Consider the following 7,414-nt stretch of genomic DNA (forward strand, 5'->3'; position numbering starts at 1 on the left):
AAGCGAAGAAGGAAGCTAGACTAATCAGTCGACCGAACCAGAGGATAGGTCGATCGAACTAGAGGATTGGTCGACTGAACCAGAGGATCGGTCGACCAAACTGTTGGTGCGGGAAGCATCCGACGATCGAACCCAAATTTTGATAATGACAAAGGGATTCAAAGTTAAGATTATTTGTTATCTAATGTGCTTGATTAAGCTTACGAGAAAGCCCTAAGTGTTCTTAGGCAAAAGTCCTAGCTGCGGTTAGGCAAGGTGAAAACCCTAGGGGGTGGTAACTCTATGTCCTAAGGGGTGGTAACCCTAGGTGGAGGAAAACCCTAGGGGGTGGTAATCCTAGGTCCTAGGGGGTGGTAACCCTAGGTGAAGGAAAATTCTAAAGGGTGGTAACCTTAGGTCCTAGGGGGTGGTAACCCTAGGTGGAGGGAAATCCTAAGAGGGGGGGGGGGGGGGGTAACCTTAGGTCCTAGGGGGTGATAACCCTAGATGGAGAAAAACCCTAGGGGGTGGTAACCCTAGGTCCTAGGGGGTGGTAACCCTAGGTGAAAAGTCCAGTCGATTTGGAGGATCGTGCTGGCATCAGGTAACTCTCCTGAGTGGAGTAGGTGAGGGTGCGTTCCCCGCAGAGGGAACAGTAGGTGTCGGGTCGACCTAGGGTTTCCGGTTGGAAATATGAAGTTAGACCCGGACAGTCCGGTCAATATTTTATTTACTATATCTATTATATGCTAACTTTGTTTTACAAGGTATGTGTTTGGGACTAACACATTTTGCAGGAACAAAGGAGCAACTTACACCTCGGATGAACAGTACCCGAGGCGCCTCCATGGAGCTTGGAGGCACCTCAGGTACAAGGCGGAAGCTGGCTGCGAAGTGGAGCTGGAGGTGCCTTCATTAGACTTGGAGGCACCTTAGACCACTGCTTGGAGGCGCCTTGGAGTGACGTTGAAGGCGCCTCCAGGCGGATAAGAGGCAGCGATCCGAAGCTCATCTCAGCGTTCTATCCGGGATAAGAATTGGGTTTGAGACACCTTGGGCTAGCATTGGAGGCGCCTTAAACGTCCAATAAAAGGACATCTCGAGCAGTGACCGAGAACATGAATTCAAAGCTTTCCTTCTCCTGTGTTCTGCTCAAGAATTGCTTCCGAAGTGCTGTAGCGACATCTCGACGACCTGAATCTTCAGTTTCGATTTTGTTGTTGTCAGTGTAAAGTTTATTTCAGTTCATAATTGTATTTAGTTTGTAATACTTTTCGAGATTATAATTGTTGCCCAACGTAAACGCTCAATGAGCGTAGACCTTGGAGTATGAGTCGCCACAGGCTCCGGACCAAGTAAACGACCTGTATCTTTCTGTGTTTGTCGTTTATTTTATTCCGCTGTGTTATTCGAGTTTTACGATTCAAAAACGAGTGAAAGCTATGAGCGCGATTCACCTCCCCCCCTCTAGCGCTTCTCGATCCAACAATTGGTATTAGAGCGGGGTTGCTCTGAATTGGTACAACTACCGTTCTAGCATTTTTTCGTCACTTTCTCGTTCGTTTAGGGTAAAAATAAAACCTTACACCTTCGTTTTTCCCTCCAAAATTGTTTTCAAAAAATTCATTCTCATCTCTTCACTGCGCATTAGTATTGATAAAATATCACATTTAGCAAAATTTGATATAATATTTTTTTATAATATTTTATTATTTTTTCTCAAAATTCGTGACTTCCTATTTCTATCTTTTTCCCGCACTACTAATCCAAGACCAAGTCTTGGAACAAGTTTTATTGTTTTTATTTTGCAAGATTCCTTCTTAATGGCCTACGAAGATGGGTACAGTTCCACATGCCTACCACTTCTGTCCGACGAGAATTCCAGATACTGGAAAGACCAGGTGGAGCACCAACTGAAGACCGAAGCGGAAATATGGACCATAGTCCATATTGGATTTATTCTCCCCACTGAATAAGGTGTACCCATCACATGTGACAAGTGGGATGCACAAACAATAAGGACATTCGAGGCAAATGCAAAAGCAACTTGTATTTTCCTATGCGGACTAACAAATTCAGATCTTGATCAAGTTGAAAAGTTCAACAATGCTAAGGAGCTTTGGGAGAAATTGCTCAAGCTTTATGAGATCCCTTCAGAGCCAGAAGATCAAATAGAACCTGAGTCCGAATCTGAATTTGAATCCCTAGAGCCAACCTCCGAACCAGACTCAGAAGAATCAAAGCATACCGATTTCATAACACTAATGACCAAAGACGAGATATTTGAATCTGAGTCAGAAGTTGAAATGACAATAGTCAAGGAGGAGAATCCTATCATGGATCCTAAAGGTAAAATTATAAATTCAAATTTTAAATTTTACATAACTTGTTTTAAGTGTAGGGAGAGAGGGCACTATAGAAACGAGTGCCCTACTGATAAGATTTGGTCGACTCAATTGGAGGAGAAGGAGACAACGATCAGGAAAGGGAAGAAGCACATTGAATGCTCTAAGTGCAAACAAATGGGTCACTGCAAAAGACAATGTGTAACGACCACCCTTCTTACTACTACTATACTCTAAGGATGCCCGTTACTTAATTACTAACTCTACTTAACCGGTATGATCGAAACCACGAGGAGTCCTTGCCGAAAAATTTCGGCAGAGTCTCCCTTGTACCGGTGACCATAAACTGAGATACATAAATATATACATCAGCCACAGGCGGCTGGAACATGTATCAAACACCCATGCAGTTTAATAAGTATCAAACACTATAATATCTACCTATTACATAGAAACTCATCACAGCATGCAATCTAAAACGTGAATAAACTCAATAAAACATAGAATATAAAATACAATCTCAAATGACACCAACCATAAAGTACAACTCAATTACTTCTTATCCACTAGACACGAAAACTCAAAACTTCTCAGTTCTCTCCCACAGTCCTGGCATCACACACCATCCGCACCACCTTGTCGCCTTCCTTGCTAAATCTTTTCCTTTCCTTTATCTGCAGTAAGAGGAAATGCAATCTATAAGTAAAATTTGCTTAGTAAGCACTATCTAACTCACAAAAACACGGATATGCATGTATACAAGAAGAAACTAGAAACTAGAAACTGTATGCTCTAAAAGAAAATAAAGCATAAACATAGCTACTTATGTTAATCTAAAAGCAAAGAAAAGCTAAGGAATCTACTCATGTAATTCTAATTGCTAATCATGCTCTACAAGGATAAAACTGCATGCTGGAGATAAAGCTAATCATGCTAAATATCTAATCAGGAAACAAACAAAACTAATATTGCATGCTTCGAATTAAAAGAAGCTAAACTTGCTGACTCTAAACATAAGTGAAGCTTGTTTCATTTGTTTCAAAATTTATACTTTATTACTTTAAAATAATATTCAACTTCTCTTGGGGCCCAGGCTTAGTACCAATGTGCGCTCCCTAATAGGGACTGTGGTAGCTAGTCATCAGTCCTACGAGGGTAAAGACCTTAGTCTTACCAGGGCCAAGACCTTGGAATTGGTCACCTGGATTTGTTTAACGACAACCTTGGAAGTCGGGTACTAGCCTTTCTTTAAAATAAAATACTTATTATCTTTTTATGTTCTTATAATAAATGCCTTGACATTTCTTTGAGCACTTGGTGTGCTGCTGATCCCAATACTTAAAATTTAGGGATCCTATCAAGACCTTGGTCTTTTCTTACTTATAACTTCTCATAAAGCCATTTATGAAAACATACTATGAAGAAACTTATAGTACAATCCTCATAATAATTAACTCTTAAAACAGAAATTAAACACACTCTTATGCATCTGATATTTACTAGCTCTGTAAGTTGAGTTAAGCATGGATAAGCTTCTAAACTTCTAAGGGAAAACAAACTAGAACTAGAGACATAAACCTCATACCAAAACTGAAAATACATATAACAGAACTTAAACTAAATGCTAAAAGAACATCTGAAACTGTACAGCAAGCTCCAACTCAAGCTAAAACCTGCTGGGATCTTCTCTTTAAACCTATGTAAAGCTTGTTTTGTTTCATGGTATACTAGAACAAGAACTTAATGGATCTACTCATGTTGATTTGTTTCTAACCGAGCATAGCCTAAGGGAAAATTACAGCTGCTATCAAAGTTAACACATGTTACACTAAAGCATGCTCTCAACAGGTCTGAAAATTCTGAATCGTTTCCAGTTAATTGCATATAAACTAAATCTGTAAAGCTAACCTAAGATAAAATACTTAAACACAAGCTAAAACCATTAAAATCCCTTCTCCTCTTCTTTATCAAACTCACGGCAGCAAAGGTAAATTAACCAAGCTAGGGTAGCAAAAAGGGAAATTAACCAACAAAGGAGAATTATACAGCAAAGAGGTAAAGTATAACAACATGCTGTGATAAAAACCGAACTTGCTGTTCTCTTTAAAAAAAAACTCCTCATACACATTAAGGCTAAATATGTTACAGCAGGTTCCAAAGAAGACTAATTCCTAGCAACATAATCGGTTACAGCAGGTTCCAAAAGAAAGGAACAAGAGGACTAATTCCCTAACAACATAACCGGTTACAGCAGGTTCCAAAAGCAAGGAAAAGAAGACTAATTCCCTAACAACATAATCGGTTACAGCAGGTTCCAAAAGCAAGGAAAAAGAAGACTAATTCCCTAACAACATTATCCTTTCCTGCAGGCTCCACAGCAACAAAAAACAGCTCCTTACGGCATACATCACAGAAAACAACAGGAAGAAGCAAGAATTTGAGAGCTACCCTTACCGCAGGTGAGTAAGCGACTTACAGCGTGTTCTTGGATTCAAACCGAGAAGAAAGGAAGGTTCTAGGGTTCGGGCAGCTCAAATTCCGGCTCTTCTTCGTGCTCACAGCTTCTCCTCGACGAGAAGTGGAGAAAACCCCTTGGAGAACTTTAGCCGGCCGTCGGAAAACAAAGCCCTAACCTTGCTGCGTTTCTGCTCGAGAGAGAAAAGTCGCCGTCGCCGCGAGGGAGGAGGAGAGGGATCGAGAGAAATTAATTCCTCTCTTAACTTAACCTCTTTTTATAACCTAGGGTTATTTCGGTTTTAATTATAACTTAAATACTATTTGGTTCGGGTTTCACTAAGAAACCTACGGTTGGTCTCTTGGTTAAACGAACCTCTACTTAACCCGAGGTCCACGGTTCGAATCTCGGCTTGGACGTTTTTTTGTCAAAACTTCTTTCGTTTAGTAAAAATATCAAACGACCTCCAAAAATTACATAAAAATACTCTAAAAATTCCTAAAAATCTCTAGAATATTTTAAAAGCATTTCCAAATATTTTTAAGGACATTTAGAACTCGAAATAGGGAAAGTTGGGTCATTACACAATGCCCAGAAAGAAGACCCAATAATCCAGAGAGAGAAATCAAGGTAAATAAATTTACATTATATGAAAATCCAATCTTTTCAACATATGTCGGTACTCTAAATAATTCTGCTTGCTCTAGTATAGACTTTTCTTCAAAATTGGATATGCATGCTAACAATACAATAAATAGTGTGAGGTATCGAAAAATTTAAATAATAGGGTTATTTGAGAAATAGCCTTATAAAATTTTTTCGGAATTTTTAGAATTTTTCTGGGAATTTTTCGGAGTTCGTACGACGGGTTTTGAAGGGATCAATTATGGGTACGGATAAAGCCGGTTTGGGATACCAGTTTAAGTGAGGAAATGTTTTATTTATATAATCCTTTTCCCTTATTTTCTTTCCCAAAACGCTGACCCTATTTTTCCCCCCCAAACCCTCGCGATCCCGATCACCTTCCTCTCTGCCCCGACACAACCTCCCTTCCTCCCCTCTTTCTCGGTTCTCTCTCTCTCTCTCGCGGACGAATCGGAGGCGACGGGAGCGGAGCTTCTCCTTTGGCGATCATCCTCGTTCGTTGGAGCTTGCTGGAGCACAACGGGACCGGCGGAGTCTAGATCTTCTTCGGCCGAGGAGTTTCTGTTCGGGAGTTTCAGCGACCGATCGCCGACGATACATCGGCTAGGGCACTGTGAGGTGTCGGATCTCGCTTCGTCTCCAACCGGTAGGCCTTCCCTCTCCTCTCCTCGCACTTCTCACAGTGTGATCCACTTCTTTATTGGCCGGATTGGGTCGAGTGACGCCACCGAGCAGCGATCTTGGAGGTAAGGCATCGCCGGATCTTTGGTAGATTCCAAGGTTCGTTAGGTTAGAGTTCTTCCGGCATTGATTCTTCTTGTGCTGGTATTTCCTCCTGAGCAGATCTTGCACCTCCTATTCTTGTGGCGGATTGGGAGATTCGGTTGATGATGGTGGTGTTCTTGAGTTATCGGGCAGAGGCTTGAAGGGTGTTGTTTGATTGTGATCTCTTGATCCGGTTGATTCCAGTAGGTTGCTCTGTTATGTTCTGTTCTGTTCTGTTCTATGGAATTGTGATTGTGAGGTATTTCCTTGTCGACAGCACTCCAACCAACAATCGTATCGACTGTGATTCGAGGTAAGGTGTAGGGTAATTGTTTCATGTATTGATGAATTAGGTTTATGTATTGGATTAGGGTTAAATTAGTTTACCATAGGAATTAGGTTTATGTGTAGAATTATTTAGTTTAGAATTAATCTAATGGAATATTTAGGGTTAAGGTAATTAACCTTAGTCAACCGTTGGATTTCTAATCTAATGGGTGATTAGGGATTAGGTAACTAACCCTAATAGACCGTTAGATTTAATTAGGTTGGTTGTGATTGTGTTTGATTAGGGTTTTGCCCTAATTTAGTTTTGGAGATTTTATTTAGCTATTCTTTTGGATTTACCTAAATAAAATATATATATATTATTTGACACAGGACTCTGGTTCGAGACAGGCGTCTCGGCGTTGGATTTGGCGTGATACTACCTACTATTTGAGGTGGGTACCCTTTGACTTATCTTTTCGATATTGTCTTATGATATGTGTAACTTATATATGATTACTAGTGATTGGTAGATTTATCACTTCCCCGGTTATAGTTTATTTGATACCTGTAGGCGGTTACTAGTGATTGGTAGTTTATCACTTCCCCTGGATGTAGTTTAGTTGATACCTGATACATGCTTCTACTGTTAGCTGCTAGACATTAGTTTAATATGTTTTTCTTTCTGGCTATGTTTATCTGTGTTCATAGAGATAGAGGTATTTATTGTGCTTCCTTATATACTGGATTAGTTGATAGATATGTTGGATATGCGATGTTGAATTCATGTTGTTTGTTATCCTTGTTATATATGTGTTTATCTTTTTGGCACCTAAATATATGGAGGAGGATATATTCAGGTATGACATACTATAGCCGCATGCACCATATTGCATGATTGCATGCTGGGCGATTGACGAATCCATTATTGTTGAGCTCGTCGGCCGGCTACATGGAC

Source organism: Zingiber officinale, chromosome 7B (assembly GCF_018446385.1).
Source record: "Zingiber officinale cultivar Zhangliang chromosome 7B, Zo_v1.1, whole genome shotgun sequence".
Classification (NCBI taxonomy): Eukaryota; Viridiplantae; Streptophyta; class Magnoliopsida; order Zingiberales; family Zingiberaceae; genus Zingiber; species Zingiber officinale.